This window comes from Xenopus tropicalis, chromosome 5 (assembly GCF_000004195.4).
Source record: "Xenopus tropicalis strain Nigerian chromosome 5, UCB_Xtro_10.0, whole genome shotgun sequence".
In the NCBI taxonomy this organism is placed as follows: domain Eukaryota; kingdom Metazoa; phylum Chordata; class Amphibia; order Anura; family Pipidae; genus Xenopus; species Xenopus tropicalis.
Genome location: NC_030681.2, coordinates 101,125,287 through 101,146,921, shown reverse-complemented (window position 1 = coordinate 101,146,921; position 21,635 = coordinate 101,125,287). Strand labels below are relative to the sequence as shown.

Here is a 21,635-nt window from a genome sequence, read left to right as displayed (position 1 = left end):
CTGCTGGCCCTGATACACTTCACTAACACAACAGAGTTACTTAAAGGATATAAAGTAACTAAAATATAATGTGCTGCTGCCCTGCACTGGTAAAAGTTGTGTGTTTACTTCAGAAAGTCTACTATAATTTATATAAATAAGCTGCTATGTAGCCATGGAGGCAGCCATTCAAAGGAGAAAAGGCACAGGCACATAGCAGATAACAGATAAGTTCTGTAGAATACAATAGTGTTTTATCTGTTATCTGCTATGTGCCTGTGCCTTTTCTCCTTTTTTCCAGCTTGAATGGCTGCCCCCATGGCTACACAGCAGCTTATTATATAAATTATAGTAGTGTTACTGTAGCAAACACACCAGTTTTACCAGTGCAGGGCAACAGTGCATTATATTTTTATTACTTTAAAGCGCTTTCATTTCTTGGTGTTACTGTTCCTTTAAAGTGCAGTGAATATGCAAAGGGTGGGTGGGGCTTAGCGATGTCACAGGCAGTCAGTTCCTGCTCTACTCCCTCCTCCCCCCCACCCCCCCAGCAGCACAAGCAGAGAGACACAGAAGGAGGGAGGGGTTTTCCCTGCTACTGCTGAGTAAAGCCTTTCCTGTGGGAGACTGATGGACACTCCCCATGTTTCTTTTGGCTCTAGCTTCAGCCAGACTTCAGAGGTTGTCTCTGCAGCTCTCTTATAATAGAGGTTTTGAAAGTATTCTACCTCCTAAAACTGCCTTCTTTCTGCATCATGTCACATTTTGAGGGAGTATGAATATTATAACTGAATATGAACTTTATATAAAATGTATCCTTTAATAGAACAAGGCAAGCTTTTAAAAATGATGGTATTTTATTTCCATTATGGAGTGGAGACACTAGGATCAGAGGCATGATATGGAGAACAGTGGGAACCTGGAACCTGCATATGCACAGAAAGCAAGGGTAACTGGAAAAGCCCACTCGAAGTAAATAACAGTCATAACTACCATGCAAGTGTTATTATCCTCGATTACTCTGTTCCATGGCCCTATAATCTGTCTTGGTTGCTCTGGTGTTTTAGTCTTCATCCCATTAATTATCATGTATTCCTTAGCTCTGTAAATAAACGGTTGTACACTGAACACACAGTTTGCATACAATACGTTTAACCTTTACAAGAAGTATAGAGGGCCCTGATCAATAGAGTTAACTATCCTGTACATGTTATTTCACATGTAGTTATACCATGATGCCTGATCTTTTAATGTCTTTACTTGCACTTGTTCTCTATATAGCATGTTTGTGTTACCTGCAATGACACCTTACTTGGAAGAGATTCCACAGACAGCCTGGGGTTGCATTATGGCAGTGGGTTTAGGTTCACACAGAGAGGGACATTTATGAAGAATGAACAATATACAGTTTTCTTTTGTTTGTGACATCTGAATTTGTATAATTAGATTTTCCTTCCATTTATATTGCTATTTAGTATACAAGCATAATTACTTGGGGGAAACCAGGAAGTTTTCCAATTTTTACTCGCATATTTGCTAAACCTTTATTAACAACTTAATCTCCTCCTGGTACACCTGAAGGAAAATGTAATGCCTGAAAATAAAATGTACTGAACCAAATGGAAAACAGAGTGCACATATAAAGCTGTACTATTAGCAAAAGTTGTGTGAATAAAATACATTTATGTTTGTGCGAGCCCTGTAGGCAAATGGAATAGGGAAGACAGGTTTTTGTAAGTGGAACACAAATTCAGGGATACACTGTATGGTGAGGCTGCACACTTGAATTTCCAGACCTCCTTTTTTACCATATTGGAAGTGTCCAGTCTTGTGTGCGAGAGAGAGAACCTCCCCAGACAGCCTGAAATGCCTTCACTGTGACTTCTCAGGTTCGCAGAGAGAGGGACATTGTTAATATGATGTGGAGTCTGTTTATTAGTGTTAGAACATGTTCTTAGTTTTCCTGAAGTCCTGTTTCCATTCCTTACATGCCTATTCTGTATTTTTCTCTTTTTGAACTCTTGTCCATTATTCATTGTGTTCTCTTTCTAGATCTGGCCCATACAGCAGGCATTGTGATAGCCACTAATGGTAAGAATTTACACTATGGAGCCCATTTATCAATGTATGATTTCCAAGTTTTCTGACTTTCGGATCGACAATACGATATTATCGTGACTAATACGTTTTTTTCGTAAGCATTTTCGTGACCTTTGCGATCATCAGAAATTATCGTATCTAATCCGAATTTTACCTATTTCAGGATTCGAACTCGTACTTTGCAGAATCCGTCTCTAAGTCATATCTATAGACACAATTTACCCAATACCCTGTTTTTCAGGGTTGGTTGGTTTCTACCAAATGTTAAATTCCTGACAGCCTATGAATGGGAGGTAGAAGGGGCAGTTTCATTATGCCTACTATGGTAATGCATTCATGTGTAGAACGTGTAAATTCTAGAGCTTGTTTTGTTACCTTTTGCATACCTGGTTCAGTGCCACCTCAGTTTTTACTATACTTGAGAAGTCTTTCCATGTGTGCTACAGAGAGTCTCCACAGACAGCCTGGACTTTCCTAACTGTAATTTTTCAGGTTCTGTTAATAGTGCAATTCTGAGATGGATAAAACCGCTTTGGTCCAAGAGGAGTTAACTGCATAATTTCCTGCCTGGTACAGGAATGGTTAACAAAAGGTACTTGTCAGCAGCAGAGTGACCACATGGCAGTGAGAAGGGGGAGGGTCATTTGCAACTGAGAAGCTGAGACAAAGGAAAGCATGTCTGTTGAACATGATACCCTTATATACTGCCTTATGAATCTATCTTCATTGCAAATATGTTCTCCATGAGGCTGAGGTGAGTCTTTGTTCCTGGACAGGAAAACGGATATTACGTAGAGTGGATATTGAGGGAGGAATATGCTTTATAAAGACTTGCTAAGGCTAGCTCTCTCTCTTGGAATCTGGACAGTAAAGGACACACTACTTCACTGGTAGTATATTGAACTCTGGTAACACAAAGGGATAGTTTAGGAATAGTTAGTATGCTTTAAAACTATGATAAGAAGTTGTTTCATATGCGTTATCCAATAATGTATTAATTATGTTTTTGTTTTGCCTTTTTAATAAATTAGTGGTTGTAGGAAGCAAGAACTGTGAACTCCGTTTTTACCCTCAATTATAATTTAATATAACATTTTAACAATTAAATAACAGGTTTGCAGAGACAGGGATATATGTAAGGAATCTATTCTGCTTGTTTTTTTTGCTGCTGGTTTTTGTGACAATCTTCCATTTATTTTGCTTTACAGTATAGGGGCATAATGACTTCTTAAAACCTCTTGCTATTGCCCCATTTTTATTCATCAATCACCTTCCTAAATAAATAGATCTGTTTGGGAATTCATGGCTCATCTGACAGCGCAGTAATAAAATATACAGAGCCAAATGAACAGAAAGCAATGCAGATATAGAACTTTACTTTCAAAGAGATTCTATAGGAGTGCGAAAATGTTTGATCTTGGGAGATGTAACAGGGCAAAGCGCCCCAGAGGAATAGAGTTTAAGTGGAAGGCATTTATGTTGGAGTAAGCTCTAGACAAATAAAACAGAAAAAAAACACATCTGTGCTGTGATATGCAAGATATATAGGTAATCAAATCTGCGGTTTTAAAGGTGACATTTTTGTTACATGAGCTGCTTAACAGGTAAATTGAAAGTTTTTTTAGGAACAGAGGAGAGCTGAAAATGGATGGTGTGTATGCAAGCCTAAGTAATAGAGATGTGGAAGATCAGTAAGACTGTAAGCCAGGCCACACTGACCACCTTTGTTAACCACCTTTCTTTTTTTGGTATTTTAAAGTACATAGGGGTCATTTACAATTTCCATAATTACAAGTTCATGAGGACTAATCAGATCTCATTCAGGTAGCAGGTTTGCCCCAGGGAAGGGTTGTACTGTGCAGCTCACAATGGATAACAAATCAGGCGTACTCTAAAGGTGGCCATACACGAGGCGATTTCGCTCGTTGTGCGATGGACGATTATATCGACAAACGATCGTATGGCGATCGAGTTCCCATACGATATGCCATCCACGGGCAACGATAATTCGGGAAAGATTTTATCGCATCATTATCGTAAAATACCTACGATCGTACATCTACGTACGATCGATGTCGTTGCCATTATCGTAAAATACCTACGATCGTACATCTACGTACGATCGATGTCGTTGCCATTATCGTAAAATACCTACGATCGTACATCTACGTACGATCGATGTCGTTGCTGGCAATCGTGACATGCGCAGAGAACAATCGTTGAAAGACAAATGTCTGACACTCACACCAACTGGCAGATTTTATCGTTAAACGACCAAAATTTTTAAACCTGGCCGATCGATTTTGGGGACGATAATGTCTGCTCGTTTAGTGGGCCGACGATCGTTCGTACACCACCAACTATACGATAACTTAACGATAGCATCGGATCGTTCGGGAATCGGTCGTTTGTAAGTAAAAAATCGGTCCGTGTATGGCCACCTTAAGGCAGGGGTCCCCAACAGCCGGGCCGCGGACTGCATGGGACTGGGCCGCTGACGTTACCACGAGCAGCAAGCGCCGCCCAATTCAGGACGTGAATGAGCGCGCCATGCAACTGGATTCATAACCGAACGCGCCGCACATAGAGGCGCGATTGAACACGCCGTACATGCAAGGCCGCGCATTCATGTTCCCATCATCTCACTCATCATTTTCCTGGTAGTAACTGGTCCTTGGTGCCAAAAAGGTTGGGGACCCCTGCTCTAAGGGATCATGTCCCTTTTTTGAAAGGAGACCAAATACAACCCCAACTTTAATAGTCTTTTCTCATAAGTGATTGTTCTATGCCTTTTACTAGTTTCACTAGTTGCATGTCATTGCACTTTCTCCAGCTCATTATTATCCTTCTTAAGGACTGGAGCCCAAAACTGTACTGCATACTTATTGTGAGGCCTTACCAGAGATCTATAAAGAGGCAAAATTTTTCCTCCGTCTTTGTTGCTTTAGTTGCCACGGAGTGATGCCTAACCTAGGCTAGGGTTGCAAAGACTATTACCCAGAAAAACTCCTAGATCCTTCTTAAAGGGCTAGTTCACTTTCAAACCAAAAATTTTACAGTTGATTTTGGGCACATATGAAGCATTTCACTAATTTAAAATCAACGGTTTCAGAATAAAATAACCTGCAAAATGCAACTCAACTGCATTAAAATATCTGGGATCAGCAACGCTGCTCCATTGTCCTTTTTCCTCCTCTTCAGTGCGGATTACATGATTTGCATTGTGGGCTCAGCCTGCCAGATCTGTTGGACGTTGGATCATGCGCTTGAAGCAACTTGTACGCATTTTGTTCTGAAGGTGAACCACCCCTTTAAGAAGGCCCCCAGCACACAGTCGTTCACAGTATAAATCGCATTTGTTACTTTTATACAAGTGTGTAACTTTGCATTTTTTTTTCAACATTGAATCTCATTTTCCAATTAAATTGGTAACCAGTTTAATTTAGTCAAATATCTCTGCACCATGATTTAAGCCCCCTTATCCTGTCACTCGCAGTAACAGGTCTGCCACGCACTGTTGGTAATTTGCACCCAAAACCCAACTGAAATGCATAGAATCATTTCCCAAATGTCATCCTTGAAACACATTTCATGAAACTTTTGCACAAGCTAGCAGTAATAAATTAAAAAGCAAAGAGCCTTGTGGTACTGCACTAACAACACTGGTACAATTTAAAAAAAAAAAAAAAAAAGTTCCATTTAGCACAAATCTTTTTGTAATCTATCCTTAAGCCAGTTCTCTATCCACGTACAAATATTGTGTTCCTTAAAGGACAAGGAAAGGCAAAGTCACTTGGTGGTGCCAAAATGTTAGGCACCCCAAAGTGACTTTAATCGCTTACCTTGTACCCTGGGCTGGTGCCCCTGTTGGGAGAGAACAGCACCAGCCCGGGGTAGCTGCAGCGCTTCCTCCTTCCGCCTTCGTTTTACAATGACTAAACAACAGGCGCATGCGACGTAGAGTGAAAAGCCGAATTCTCTGTTAAAGTTCAGCTTTTCACTCTACTGCACATGCGCGCGAACAGGAAGGAGGAAGCGTTCTAGCTACCCTGGGCTGGTGCTGTTCTCTCCCAACAGGGGCACCAGCCCAGGGTAAAAGGTAGGTGATTCAAGTCACTTGGGGGTGCCTAACATTTTGGCACCCCCAAGTGACTTTGCCTTTCCTTCTTTCTTGGTGCCCCTGTTAGGAGAAAAAAGCACCAGCCCAGGGTACTTGTAGTGAGCGCTTCCTTCTTCCTTTTTCGTCTGCCGGCGAAATCCGTGGGCCGGCACATGCGCAGTAGAGTAAAAAGCCGACTTTCTTGTTTAAGTTTGGCTTTTCACTCTACTGCGCGCGCAAGCGAATAGGAAGTAGGAAGCGCTCGCTGCTACCCCGGGCTGGTGCTGTTCTCTTCGTACAGGGGCACCAGCCCGGGGTAAAAGGTAAGCGATCTAAGTCACTTGGGGGTGCCTAACATTTTGGCACCCCCAAGTGACTTAGCCTTTCCTTCTTCTTTAATGTAATTTGTAACCTGTTTGGTACTGTATCAGATGCTTTAGCAAAATCCACTGCCACCCCTAGGTGTCTGCTCCACGTCTTCATAGAAGGTATCCATGCTGAATTTTACAAAAAAAGTTTAAGAAATTGAGAGGGTCAGGGGTGGCAGCTATTAATTTAGTATAGCAAAAAAAGGGGAAAGTTGTGCTCAACACTACATTTTAAACCATTAGGCAGGGGTGCAATGAGGTTGAGACAAAAAAATACATATAGACAACAACAAAAGATCCTCTGCACTCACCCATTATATATATTGTAAATAATATAGGACATTAAGACATTCTGTGCATTAAGCTACCAAGAACTGCCCTCCCCTTTAAGCAAAACAGGGATTGTTTGTCCATATATTGCAATATACTTCAACCTGGGGGAAGAGGGGTGTCAAATACACTATTTTTCTTTTTTCAACTGTTAAAACTCATTTCTATTATGTGTATCTTCTGTATCTGGCAAATACATGACAGCAGAAGAATGGGAGGCGGAGAAGGCAGTTTCAGGGGTATCATTCAAAATATAGCCATGTTTCCATAAAGCCTGCCTAGCAATGCTTCCATTTACACTTTTCCTCTATGCATCTTGTGTATGTTACTTGCAGAGCTTCACCTCCTTCAAACCCTTGAAGTGTCATTGCCACCTGCTGCTCATTTTTGTTAAGTGGACACAGTCGAAAACGAAGTTGATGAAAAAGGTAATGTCTTGTGATATTTCTTTCATCAGTTCTATACACAGCAATATCAAATGGCTGTTCTTTGCTCATTAACTTAATTTTCTGAGCAAAGCATATTCTAACAAGATATTTATCTAACTTTGTTTTGTTGTCTCAGCAGTGAAGGAACAGCTAATATCTTGAAAACTTGAAAAAAATAATGGAAATTGCTGAAATTCTCATTAGAACGTTTCATTAGTTTGTGTTGATGGTTTACTTTTCTCTAGAGGCTTTTGCCACAGAAGTCAAGACAATTTCTGTTTTACTTAAACTAGAGGTTTTTACTATTTGACTCATTCCTTCTACTGTGCTTTTCTGATTTCTCTAGCCTGCGCCTTTCAAGTTATTGATGCTATCAAGTTTATTCTCCAGACTATTCTCCAGACTGTTATGTTTTATGAATCACAGATGCTGGTAAGAAGACATACAGTTTTCAGATGTAGTGTGTTTATTCCTAGTTTTATGCACACTGTCATATCTTGACTTCCCCTTTTTACCATACTGGTGGAGTCCGAGTTTGTGTGCAAGAGAGAGAGAACCTCCCCAGACAGCCTGAAATGCCTTCACTGTGACTTTTCAGGTTCGCAGAGAGAGGAACATTGCTAATATGACGTGGCTGATTTTGGTTTGTGTTAGGACATGTTGTTAATTTGTCTGAAGTCCTGCTTCTGTTCTTTACGTGCATATTTGCTATTTTTCTCTTTTTAACTACAAAGTATTTGAGATTTTGCCCATCTTTTGTTTTACTCTTTGTTCTTTTTCTAGATCTTGTGTTCAGTTCCATAAAGCAAGCACTCTGGTAGCCACCCATGGTAAGAATTCACTTTATGCCACAGATATAGACACAATTCGCCCCAATGTCCCCATCTATTTTAGGATTATTTGGTTACTTTGTAACCAATGGCAAATACATGACACTGCAAGAATGGAAGGGGCAAGGGCAGTTTCATGTGCTTTCCTGTTATTTGAAACATGCAGGCAAAAAAATGCCATTTGAGCTATAGCAGTTGTGCTTCCATAGTGCCCACCCTAGCAATGCCTTCATTTTCACTTTTCATTTACACATCTAGTGTATGTTAACTGCAGAGCTTACGGTTCATACCTTTGCATACTTGGTTCAGTGACACCTCAGTTTTTGCTGTACTGCAGAGGTCCTTCAATGTATGCCAGAAAAAGACAGCTCCACAGACAGCCTGGACTTGCCTTTCTGTGACTGTTCAGGTTCGCAAAGAGAGGGACACGAATGAACCATCTGATGTATTCCATACATGTCGTTGTTGTTGTTGTTGTTTGTGACATTAACATTTGTATTAGTGTGGTTTTACCTTCCATTCATTTTGCTATGCAGTATAAGGGCATAACTAAAATGTAACAATTCTTGATATTGACCCATTTTTACTCAAGTTGCTAAAACCCAATATACAAATAGATCTATTTGGGAAAAAATAAAATATGCAGATAGGGAACAGAAAGAAGTGCAATACAGAGCTGTAATTTTAGTAAAATGTTATATGTCTCTGAAAATGTTGATCTTGAGAGTTGTGTGATTTATATAAGAGGGCAGAGCGCTCCAGAGGAACCAGAGTTTATGTGGAAGGCCTTTATGCTTGGGTAAGCTAAGAAGGCAAATGTAATAGAAAACAAAGGTTTTTGTCAGTGACAACACATGTGCTGAGAGGTGCACTATATGGTGAGACTCGATGTAGAGAATTAGAGAAAACAATGGCTTCCTCTCTAGTTACCTCTCTGGTGACTCATGAAACAAAAGAGCCTTCAGGAGATGAGGAGAGAAGTTTTGAAACAGGGTGTATGAAGCATAGACATTCATGAGTTGAGGTTTGAAAGACCAGTTGTATATTGGAAGCCTATACATACAGGTTGCACTGACTGTCTAAGCCTACACCTTGTAAGTTTTGTTATTTTAAATTCCCTGACTCTGCCCACTTATATATATATATATATATATATATATATATATATATATATATATATATATATATATATATATATATATATATATATATATATATATGCATAAAATATTTGTACGGTGTTAATGATTCACTGTTTTCATGAAATACAGAAACAATAGTGGTTGCGTCTTTCAAAGGCTTTCTTTACAGAAATCACAATATTAACATCATATATTTCTTTTTTTTTTTAAAAAATAGAGAATTTTACTATTTGACTTATTCTTACTGTTTTGTTCCTTCTGTAGTTTCTGTAGCCTGCCCTCAAGAACCTAGTGATGATGCTGTTAAACCTTTTCTGACTGTAATGGTTATAAAGCACAGATACTGGTAAGTAATTTTAAAACGCAGATGCTTTGTAGTCTTTGTGGTGCATTTATGCCTAGTTTTCTGCACACATTTCTTTGACTTCCCGTTTCTACCATATTGGAGGAGTCCAATCTTGTGTGTGAGAGAGAGCCTCCCCAGACAGCCTGAAATACCTTTACTGTGACTTCTCAGGTTCGCAGAGAGAGGGACATTGCTGTTGATTTGTGTAAGGACATGTTCTGAAAGGAGCAGTAACACCAAAAAACAAAAGTGTGTAAAAGTAATTACATTATAATGTACTATTCCCTTGCACTGGTAAAAGTTGTGTGTTTGCTACAGAAACATTATATAAATAAGGTTGCTGTGTAGCCATAGGGGCAGCCATTCAAGCAGGAAAAAAGCACAAGTTCCAAAGCAGATAACACATAAGCTCTGTAGAATATAATGGTGTATTATCTGCTATGTGACCTGTGCCTTTTCTCCTTTTAATGGCTGCCCCCATGGGTACACAGCAGGGCAGCAGTACATTATATTTTTATAATTTTTAAAGTACTTTCATTTTTTGGTGTTTCATTTGACCAAAGTCTTGTTTCCATTCCTTAAATGCCTTTTCCATATTTTTTGAGTTTTTACACATCTTTTGTTTTGTTCTGTGTTCTTTTTCTAGATCTTGCATTCATATAGCAAGAGCTGTAAAAGCCACTCATGGTAAGAATTCACTTAGTCACAAATATAGACACAGTTTGCCCTATTGTCATCATCTGTTTCAGCATTAGTTTAATCATTTGTAACCAGTGGCAAATATGTGACACTGCAAGAATGAAAGACGGCAAGGGCAGTTTCAGGCACCTTCCTGCCATTTGGAACATGCAAGCAAATGCTATTTGAGCATATGAGTTCTATGGTTTCTCTTGTATTCTTCAGTATTCATGTTGTACCCATTATTCCACAGACAGTTGTGCTTCCATAATGCTTTCATTTGCATTTTATACATCTGTGTGTATGTTAACTGCAGAGCTTGTGTTTCCTTTGCATACTTGGCTCAGTGACACCTCCGTTTTTGCCGTACTGGAGAGGTCCTTTTAGTGTATGCCAGAAAAAGACTGCTCCACAGACAGCCTGGACTTGCCTTACTGTGACTGTTCAGGTTCGCAGAGAGAGGGACAAGAATGAACATATACATTATTTTGTTGTTGTTTGTGATATCAACATTTGTATAAGTGTGGTTTTACCTTCCATTTATTTTGCTATGCAGTATATTATAGTAGCAACAGTAGTGGTTGTCTCCTCCAAAGGATTTCTATCCAGAAGCCACACTATTACAATATGTTTCCTTTTTTTAAATATTACTATTTGACATTCTTACTATTTTGTCCCTTCTGTGGTTTCTCTAGCTTATCTTCAAGAACCTAGTGGTGCTATAAAGCCTGTTCTAACTCTGGACTGTTAGAATTCTAAAGCACAGATGCTGGTGAGAAGACTGCTACAGATTTGACATGTAGTGTGTTTATGCCTAGTTCTATGCACACTGTGATTTATTGACTTCCCTTTTTTTACCATATTGGAGGAGTCCGATTTTGTGTGCAAGAGGGAGAACCTCCCCAGACAGCCTGAAATGCCTTCACTGTGACTTCTCAGGTTCGCAGAGAGAGGAACATTGCTAATATGATGTGGCAGATGTTGGCTTGTGTTAGAACATGTTCTTTGCCTAAAGTCCTTTTTTCATTTCTTGCATGCCTATTCCACGTTTTTCTTTCTTCAGCTGTTTTAATGCTTGGCCATTATTCATTTTATTTTCTATTCTCTTTCTAGGTCTGCAGTTTCATCCAGAAAGCACTGTGGTAGCCTCCCATGGTAAGTGTTCACGTCATCAATGTAGATATGATTTACCCCATTGTCCCCATAAGCATCAGGGTTGGTTGACTGATTTGTTTGTAACCAATTGCAAGAGTCGTTAGAGTTTCAGACACTTCTCTGTCACCCAAGACATGCAGACAAGAAAAAAATGCCCTCTGGGCCATAGCCTTATGATTTGCCTTTGTTTTGTTTGGCTCTATTATTCAACAGGCAGCTGTGCTTCTAAAATTTCTGCCATAATTATGTATTTATTTACACTTGTGCAGAGGTTTGGTATGTTAATGTTTTTAACCATTGCATACCTGGCTCAGTGACGCCTCCGTTTTTGCCAAACTGGAGAGGCCCTTCAGTGTATGACAGAAAGAGACTTCACAGACAACCTGGATTGTCTTACTTTGACTATCTAGGCTCCCTATACATTTTTGTGTTCTTGATTGTAATATTAAAAAGCTTAAAGTTAAAAAATGAAGGTTTACCTTTCATTTATTCTTGATGTGCAGCATAAGGGCACAATCCTTGCTATTGCCCTGTTTTTGCACATGAAGTTGCTAAACCCTCACCAACAAATAAATCTGTTCTGAAATGCATGTTAAATAAAAGCTGCAACCTAAAAATAAAATATATAGATCCAAGTGAGAACAGAAAGTAGTGCACATACAGGGCTGTACTTTTAGAAAGAAATTCTAATTGGAGTTATATGATACAGAGGGATAGCGCTTCAGAAGCAAAGTAGCTAAGGTAGATTTACTTGAGTGGACTATGTGGGTGAATGGAATAGAGGAGCCATCATTGTGAGTGGAACACAAGTACTAAGGGATACACTGTATGGTAAGAATATTTAGAGAATGAAAGAGATCTAAGGCTTGAAAGAGTTTGATTTTTTTTTTCATAAGCTGCCCAGCAGGTAATCAGGTAGGCTTCAGGAGCAGAGGAGAGAGGTGAGGGAACTGGATGGTGGAAGAAGCAGCATGAATAGTAGAAAGTTATGAGTGGACATCTGGAAGACCAACTCTAGACTGTATGCCAGTTGCTCCCAGTGGCCTCAAAGCAGGTGCTTATTTTTTAATTCCTGGCTTTTGGGCAAGTTTTGGTTGCATAAAACCAGGTGTACTGCCAAACAGATTCTCATGTAGGCTGGCAAATCGCCAATCAGAGCCCCTATTTGTAACCCTAGGAACATTTTTCATGCTTGTGTTGCTCTCCAACTCTTCTGACATTTGAATGTGGCACACAGGTAAAAAAGGTTAGGGATCCCTGCTGTAAGCCCTGGCATACAGGTCGCACAGGCCACCTATGCCGGCAACTTTCATTTTTGTTATTTTAGCATTTGTGACGGTCAAAGCCCAGTAATATTAATGCAAAACGAGTTTTTAATTAACAAATAATTTATCCTGCAGAGGCTTTCTTCACAGATGGTGCAATAGTAACATTGTGTATTAACTTTCCTTTTTTTTTTAGAGAGAGAATTGATTTTCATTAATTGTCTCATTTTTATTATTTTGCTATTTTGGCTTTCTTTCCTGATTTCTCTAGCTATCTAGCCTTTCCCAACAATCAAGAGAGGATACTGAGCCTCTACTGACTCTGGACCGTTATGGTTATAAAGCACAAATACAGGTTAGTAATTTTGAAATGCAGACACCTTGCCTCCATTGGAGTGTGTTTATGACTAGTTTTCTGCACTCTGTCATTTCCTGACTTCTCTTTTTTACCATATTGGAGGAGTCCAATCATGTGTGCAAGAGGGAGAACCTCCCCAGACAGCCTGAAATTCCTTCACTGTGATTTCTCAGGTTCGCAGAGAGAGGAACATTGCTAATATGATGTTGAAGGTGTTGGTTTGTGTTAGAATGTGTTCTTGCCTAAAGTCCTGTTTCTGTTTCTTACATGCCTAATCCTTATTTTTCTCTTTTAAGCTATTATTCTTTTCTGTTATCTTTTAGATCCACTTCAGCTCTACATCTTATCATAGTCACCCATGGTAAGAACGTTCACTATATCACAAATGTATACACAAGTTACTCTATTTCTTCCATATGTTTCAGGGTTACTTGGTTAGTTTGTAACGCCCCCTTATTAGTCTTATCTTGAGCATTTTGTTACTGCATTAAGGAAACCTGATTGATATTCGACAAATTGGCTGCCCAATTTTGCAGACTTTTTTAGTCATTATTGCTGTATTTGCTCAGTTTGAGCTATTGTTAGTTCAGCAAGAAAAGAAGAAATGAAGGAAGGAATGACAGCTTCATTTCTGCTTGCAGTGGTAATTGATCTCATCAAAAATGTCTTTCTGAGCACTACAATGGTTAATAATTAAAGTTTTTTGTCAGTGGTCTAAAAGAAGTTATAGATAGCGCCCCAGTGTAGTCTTCATTTTTGTCAAATCTCTTTTTGGATTTAGAAAAGCATTAATCTGAGTTTGCTGAAAAACTGGACTATACTTTGGCCAGACCTCCCTCCCTGTGACTGCTGGTGTGTCGAACTGTTACAACCTGTGCCAATGACGTTCACATTTCTTTTAAAATCTACAGCCCCATCAGGTACTGCCCCGAAATATGTAAATACCCTGATTAATCCTATTGCATTTACTGGATGCAGTTTTACTATACATGAACCTAAAAAAAGTTCTGAACCAGAAGTGCCACGTAATAAATACGGTGCATTAGGAAACAGAGATGTTAATAATTTGACAATAGTTCCCTACCATAACTTCTCTTTGGTTGTTTTTACCTCTTCGTGCCATTTTTTTGGCCACCACAAGGTGGCAGAATTACTGCCATATTGCAGCTTGTAGATCTCTTTACAGTGTGCTTTTTGGCATATATAGGTCTTGACATGAAGGCCTTACTGTTTGTTTTCTCTGAAATTTGGTAAGGGAAAAGAGATTTTTTTTTTTTTTTTTTTTTTTTTAACATTGGGCCCCAGGTCGCTTCAATCACAAGTTAGTCTAATTACATGTCGCTGGCAAGAGTCAGGGCTCATTCACCCTGGCATCACTAAATCCAGCTGTGATTATTCAGAGACTGTATAACCTCAGGAAGATAAAGTTAAAAAGCGAAGGTGAATGCTGTAAATAGCCAAAGAACAAGAAAATTGCTGCCATAGATGCAGTTGTGCTATGTATTTTTCGTGACATTGACTCTTAACTTTTGTATTTAGTCACAGCGATTGAATAGCTGCATTTAAATCTCTAGTAAAATAGTAACTTGTGTTAAAAAAAAGACACATCTGTCTTTCTCCCTTTTTAAGTTTAAATAACTACATGCTTAAAAAAGAACTATTTTCCTAGTGAAATTTCCTTCCTGGTTCCAAAATGGCAGTTTGACCATTACCTGAATCAGCTTTGTTCTGAGTGCTATTTTCAGTAACGCTGTATCTCCTCACTTACTAAAAAGCCATCCGAGCCCTTCTTGAAGCTATCTAATGTATCAGCCAATTAGAGTGATTCAGGGAGAAAATTCCACAACTTCCCAAACCCCCCCCCTTAAAAAACCCTTTCCGAATATGTAGATGGAACCTTATTTCCTCTAATCATAATGGGTGCCCTTGTGCCTGCTGAAAGGACCTTCTGGTAAATAAATAGAATTTTATATGACCCACCCCCCTATATATTTATACATAGTTATTATGTATGCAGCGAAAACAATCCCAACTTGGCCAGTCTTTCTTTATAATTGACACTTTTCATACCCTTTACCAGCTTAGTTCTTTTGACCCTCTCTAACTCAATATCATGTTCAAGCACTGGAGACCAAAACTGAACAGCATATTCTAGATGGGGCCTTACCAGCGCTCTGTAAAGTGAAAGAATAACCCTCTCCTCCAGCAAATCTGTGGCCCTTTTAATACAGCTCAAAACCTTGTTTGCCCTTGCAGCTGCTGCCTGGCATTGCTTGATACAACAACATTTATTATCTACAAGGACTCCAAGAAATGTACAAGGGTATAAGTGACTTGCATATTTTAAATCTTAGGTGAGTGACCTTAGATTTATCTGCCACTTATAGGTGGAAAGCAGTTTTTTACATATGTTAAAGTCCCACATCTACAACTGCGCTACATGAGTGCTATGTTTCTTTTACTATTCCAAGCTTAATTGATAATGCATTGGATAGGATCCTAAACTAAATTGGCAAAGGGGGGGTCATGTTTTGACACATGTATCAAAAAAGGGGTTACTTTTTAAAAAGGTTTTTTTATAACAAAACAGGATGAATTGGTCTTTATTAAAGCTGTTTCAGTGTCTAAATGCATAGTATTAATTAAAGTTCACCTATCAGGGGAAAATTCTTTGCCCCACCAGAGGTATGGGCTAATGGGGCCCACACTCCGTTTGGGGGAAACCATATTCTTTTGTGCAGATGTTAATGAATGCTATAACACCTGTAAATGAATGCTATAACACCTATACTGGGAGGGAACTCCTGGTGCAGGTGGTCATATTGGGATATTAACATACAGTTGAGGCTTAGGGGCAGATTTATCAAAGTGTGAAATTAAAGCTCACTAAAAAATTCCCTCACTCTTTATGCCTATGTGGTTTTTATATGCCCCTAATAGTTTAATGTGGTGAGCTCTAATTTGGCCCCTAAGTGTGCCAGCTTGCGTATAATGTGCATGCATGTAACATCACTCATAGTGTGTGTGAGACCAAACATAGCTGGGTAGTCAGCAGTAATTTTGGCATAAAATAGTTAAGAAACAATTTTCCCGATAGGTGCTAGCTGAGTCCCCCTTCACTGTATCTTCATACTGCAGGATTGTGCATTGTCCTTTTACCCCCAGGTCCACTTCTGAACTGAATCATTTTCACAGCAAAACACAGGTGTTCTTATGTGTAATCTTTAGTCAATGAGAATACTTCTGGACTGTTTGAATAGGCAAAGGCATTTCCTGATACTCTGTCTGTATGCGAATGTGTCATATTGTATCTAACAGCTTTTACAGCAGTAAAACCACATGGACAATAACTGGCCATCTGCTAATTGTCTCTGTAAATTTACTGCAAAAAAGTGCAATGGATCTGCTGACAGTAAGAGCTGCAGACAAGTAGCCACAACCTTTTATTGCCCTTAGTCCTTGTTGGAATGCATGGTGTTTGTTTTTCAGCCAGAATTGCAGCTTGTAGCTACTTGTGGGCAATCCCTCACTGAACGGAAGTGGCCACAGATCTTCACAGAAAGTCCGTTATTTTACCATTATAGTCTCCGATATAATTAATCCTAATTCATTTTGAAATTATTTTTGAGTAGACTTAAGATATGGAGATTCTAGTTACAGAAAGAAACCAGTTCCCAAGCATTCTGAACAACAGGTCCCATACCTATATATACAGTTTATGCATTTGTGTTGTATTCTTCTATGGAGATTCTTGACTAGTACATACATACATACATACATACATACATACATACATACATACATACATACATACATACATACATAGTAGAATGGCTCAAAACCTCACAGCAGTACGCCACAGAATTTCCAAAGCACTGCAGCAGAAATTAGCATATTTTAAAGGTGAAGGAAAGCCATTTTGGCATTTTACAGCCAATAGATTAGCCACATTAGTGCCACCTAGAACAATATATTTATTCTGCATAAAGCTTTACCATACCTGAGTAAAGAGCCCTAGAAACTCTCACTGTTTGTTTAAGATAGCAGGTAACCTGTGCTGCATTTCCTTTCCTTTAGTACTAGGGTATATCATCATAAACATGAATGTAAACAGTTTGATTCTTAATATGCACTGGATAACCAAAGTAAGTATCACAGAAAGACCCCTAGGTCTAGGTTTCAAATGATCCTTGAATTCCAGAAAATCAAACCATAGTATTAGGAGTTGGGCAGGATGGAAAAGCATGTGCTTTGCCATATTTTAGGCATGGCTACAAAATTATTGCTGAAAATGCCCTTGTTCTGTTCATTATGATGATTTATTAAAAATTATCAGTGGAGCACAATGAGGCATTGCAAAGTACCCAGGACCCCTAGCACAGAAGCCCATAACCATTCAGCATAGTAATCCATGCATTTATATATGGCACACATCAGCCCACTGCCAAATTATTTTCTCATATTTCTACCCTTTTCTGAAGACTCATATTCGTAATAGTATATACATAATATTAAATTCTCCACACAGACAGGGGTGCTAATACAGGTATTTGTGGTGGCATTCATGCCTAAAAAACATAATTTATTTATGTTGCTACCTCTTTAGTTTTGAAAATACTAAGATAGTGTTCCATATGGAAGAAATCAGGGATGGCATTTCATAGGCAAGGAGCAGCAAGATTTAAGATGGGTGTTAGAGGATGTGGGCAGTTCAAGATGGTGGCTGTAAAAAGAGACCAAGCAAATGGTCAGGAATATACAGGGACACAAGTGAAGTATTGTTAGCAGAAGTATTGCAGAAGTGTATGCTATGCTTTGTCTAACATCGCACTATGATCAATATTTTAACAGAAGCAGAACAGGAGGAAGTAGGAGGATTCTAGCGGTGGTATTTATGACTGAAAGGAGGAAGCCTAGAAGGCCACGTACTTAGTAATCTAACTGGGATAGTATGAAGGCATGTGTAAAAGTTGCTGAGCTGCAAGTTGGTGTGATATCTCCCCCCCCCCCCCCCAGCAGCACAACAATGGGAAGGTAGCAAGATAGCAGCTCCCAGTAGATATCAGAATAGCACTAAATAGTAAGAAATCCAAGTGTGGCTTGGGACTCTTCCAGTTACATGGGAGTAGGAGAAACAATAGGTTACCTGAAAGCAGTTCTAATGTGTAGCGCTGGCTCCTACTGAAAGCTCAGACACCAATATTAAAGTATAAAAAATTTAATATTTTTTTAAATATTTTTTGGTTCAAAAATAGAATTTCAAATGGCAGAGTGAATTATTTGCTATGTGAACAGTGCAATTTAGAAATAAAAAGTACATAATATAATTGACAGTATCCCTTTAAGAAAGCAAATTGTGGTTTTGGTGGTTTTTCAGTTTTTAATAATATCTATCTGTTACCTAGCGTACCTCTTCTTTGGACCTCTTCTCTAAGAAACACTGCCTACTGAGTGCTGCTTTTGCACATACCATAGGATGGTTTGCATTGTATTGTGCCAATATTATGCCTTTAAAAATTGAGATTGACCCACAAAAAGCACACCTGTAATTGTGCATGCATTGTGGGTGACCAGCGTCCCCCTCTCGCCTATTCTTGTGGGCTCCCTGTTCCTCCAGGCTCCCTAGCAGTTGCCATGTCTGAGCCCAGCCAGATATCTATTGGCAGGTTTGAAAATGCCAAAGGACGAGGGATGCATTGATGCCTTGATCATCCCTTCCTGACTGCCTGCATTGGGCTCTTTTATGATCCCATTTTTTGTTATTGTGAGCTTAGGAATCCATTTGAGCTCTGCTTTGAGTTTTGTCTTAAACTTTTTATGGTAGATTTTGTCACATCTTTCCAGGGTCAAAGAAAGTGTCCTGTTGGCTACGGTCCATAAGAATATTGAGTGACAGTGGTGCCTCAGTCTCCATATAATGTTTTTTAGGTTAATTTATGCAGGGCTGTCAACCTATACGATGACTTTATAGGGGGCTATGCGTCACGTGCCGCCAAACTTTTTCCTGATACCCAGAAGTGACATCATGCGCAAAAGCCCAGCAGAAAATCACTCAATGCTTATTGCACATGCACGCCAGGAATTCGCCAATCGACTTGGAGATCGGGAGATTTCTGAAAAATCAGGAGAATGCTGTTGGGGGACAGGAGACTGGGGAAGAGCCACCAAAATTGGGTAACTCTCAAAAAAAAACGGGGGGGTTTGACGTGTTTAATGTATAATGAATGTCATTAAAAGGTAAGACATATACAACATTCACACTGAATTTTGAAGACCGCAAAGGTACGTTTCAAGGGTTCTTGCACCATGATCTAAAGTAGAAATACAGGGGAATAGGAAAATGAAAAACAAGAGCAAATAAGATAGCAGATCCTTTGGAAGGCATTAGGAACAGAAGGCAGTAAACGTTTTAGATCAGGGCAAAGGCTTATATTGTTTTTTTCTTTTTGTACAGTTTTATTTGCTCTTTTTTATATCCCTTAATATGTAGGTGATGTGCTGTATCATCTCATGTTAAGGACTATGATGTATGTAAAAGTCTAAATAAAAAGAAAATGTCACAAATATCTGTTCTTACTTCACATATGTAAATCCTCCTCAGAGGCTGAAAGGCTGTAGGCAAAATTTTTCTTCTGTGTACAATGTCCTTTTTAAACTAATTTGCCAAGTGTAACTCATTGGCCACTACAAGAATTGGGAAATTATGCTGACATGACTACTGCTCACAGTAGTTCATAGTACCTGCCAACTTCAGCAGTGGCGATACTGCTAACTAACCCAGGAGCCCTCCTGAAAAACAAATAAGCAACAAAGTAGGTTAGCCTTAGTAAAGCTGTGAGAGGCATATTGAAATAATGTGTCTTTCTGAAAATGATATTGAATAGTGTGAACTGAAAACTAATCAGGTGAAAATGAGTGTCAGACTGGGCAAACTAGGGATAGCTTTGATGCTGTCGCATAGTTCAGTTGGGTTGAAAACCCAGACCAAAGTCCATCAAGTTCAACCCATCCAAACACTTAGGCCCATACCGGCCTGTCTATATACTCACATAAATTATATATACCAATATCAATACTAATTGTAGATTTTTAGTATCACAATAGCCTTGGATACTGTGCTTGTTCAATAAATTATCCTAGTCCCTTTTATAGGCATTAACCAAATCTAACATCACTAGGAAAGACATTCTACAACCTCACTGCCCTCACCATGAAAAACCTCCTACGCTGCTTCAAATGAAAGTTCCGTTCCACTAATGACCTTTGGTGAGCTGAGGAATGGAGAATGCATATTTGTTTTCTAGGTAGTAGTTGCTGGAGACTTCAGCCATGCGCTAATCATTTTTTTGCGAAAAAAAAACACCCTTCGTCTGTAATCCTCTAATGCAGTGCTGTCCAACTGGCGGCCCCCCTCTGTGTGGCCCCCCACCTGTCTGCTTTGATGGCTTACTCTTGTGTAAACTTTAAATGGTATCAGTACTGTGATTAACTGCCCCCCCCGCATGGTTCTCACCTCAGATTCTGGCTGTAATCAGGCTGTATTGTTAAAATATGTAATCCCCTGTACTGTTCACACCTTTTAATCTCTGCATTGTTCACCCCCTGCAGTGTTCACACCTCAGGCTCAGGCTGTAATCACCCCCATTGTTCCCCTGTTCACACCTCAGGAGCAGTAGAAACCCACAAATAATCCCTGCATACTACAAAAAGAACATATACTGAGGTGGTACTGCAATTAAAAAGTTTTTTAATATATAGTTATTGTGCAGACTGTAGGAGCAGTGCCAGCATTGTGTCACTGTAGGCTTCCTGTGTGTGCCATACACACAGGCAGGGTAGGGAAGGCAGAGTATGGCACACACAGGCAGGGTAGGGCAGGCAGAGTATGGCACACACAGGCCAAGTTTGGCACAAACCAGTCAAGAATGGCACACACAGTGAAAGTATGGCACACGCAGGCAGGGTAGGGGAGGCAGAGTATGGCACACGCAGGCAGGGTAGGGAAGGCAGAGTATGGCACACGCAGGCAGGGTAGGGGAGGCAGAGTATGTCACACACAGGCAGGGTAGGGAAGGCAGAGTATGGCACACACAGGCAGGGTAGGGAAGGCAGAGTATGGCACACACAGGCAGGGTAGGGAAGGCAGAGTATGGCACACACAGGCAGGGTAGGGAAGGCAGAGTATGGCACACACAGGCAGGGTAGGGTAGGCAGAGTATGGCACACACAGGCCAAGTATGGCACAAACCAGCCAAGAATGGCACACACAGTGAAAGTATGGCACACAGGCAGGGTAGGGAAGGCAGAGTATGGCACACACAAAAGCAGGGTAGGGCAGGCAGAGTATGGCACACACAAAGGCAGGGTAGGGCAGGCAGAGTATGGCACACACAGGCAGGGTAGGGAAGGCAGAGTATGGCACACACAGGCAGGGTAGGGAAGGCAGAGTATGGCACACACAAAGGCAGGGTAGGGCAGGCAGAGTATGGCAGGCAGAGTATGGCACACAGGCAGGGTAGGGAAGGCAGAGTATGGCACACAGGCAGGGTAGGGAAGG

General features: G+C 39.9%; 1 non-coding gene across 12 annotated transcripts in view; it reads left to right on the top strand.

The window, feature by feature from the left end:
* The first annotated feature begins 1,745 nt into the window (after nt 1–1,745).
* Nucleotides 1,746–21,635, top strand: part of pde6d — a 28,118-nt gene continuing 8,228 nt past the window's right edge. The window contains exons 1-12 of one of the 12 annotated variants that reach the window (XR_004222680.1): nt 1,746–2,070; nt 2,572–2,833; nt 7,212–7,304; nt 7,651–7,736; nt 8,088–8,134; nt 9,541–9,622; nt 10,269–10,309; nt 10,996–11,072; nt 11,414–11,455; nt 12,992–13,075; nt 13,402–13,998; nt 19,007–19,642. This is a non-coding gene — a transcript (phosphodiesterase 6D). The other 11 variants (XR_004222681.1, XR_004222687.1, XR_001924641.2 and 8 more) reach the window with 11 other exon arrangements.